Below are 681 nucleotides of genomic sequence, written 5' to 3'. Positions count from 1 at the left end.
TGTTTCTCTTGCTCGTTTTCCACCTCATCATCTTTTTCCTTCTCTACATCCTTTTCCCGATTAAATTCTTGATTCTCATTAGGACTGTCGTCACATTCAGGTATCAGAGTGAAGGTAGGGAACTCATTCCTATTTTTCAATATATATGTCCTCTCAGCAGCTTTAGTTAACTCAATCATGATATCAATCCATTCAGGATCATCAGTTTCATCATTGTTTATAGCCTGTGTCATTGTATTCTGACTTTCTATAACATGTTGCACACCTTCCTCTCTCAATCCCACTGCATTTCTTGTTGTATCACAGATTATCTTAAAGCTATTTAGATTCCTGAGTTTTTCCGGCGCTGCTTCAAGGACATCAACAATCTTCTCCATTGACGCTTTAACATTTTTGGCAGCTTCCTTCCATTCATGTAAGAAATTCTCCCATTCATTGGTTGTCCCCACTTCTACATCTTGAGATTCTTCTTCTTCGTCATCTTCATCATTTTCTTCATGTGGCTGCTTTTTATATCTGTCATACATATGACCCATACCAAATGTTGAATTCTCCATTTCTGCTCTTTGTCTTTCTTTCAACAGTTCGGCAGTCCATCCTTTCACTGTTGGATAACATCTTGGCACCATTTTTTTTTCAAAAAGAATCCTGTCCACGTAACAAGCCTACATTAAACAAAAA

Source organism: Salvia hispanica, chromosome 3 (assembly GCF_023119035.1).
Source record: "Salvia hispanica cultivar TCC Black 2014 chromosome 3, UniMelb_Shisp_WGS_1.0, whole genome shotgun sequence".
Classification (NCBI taxonomy): domain Eukaryota; kingdom Viridiplantae; phylum Streptophyta; class Magnoliopsida; order Lamiales; family Lamiaceae; genus Salvia; species Salvia hispanica.
This window is presented reverse-complemented; position numbering follows the sequence as displayed.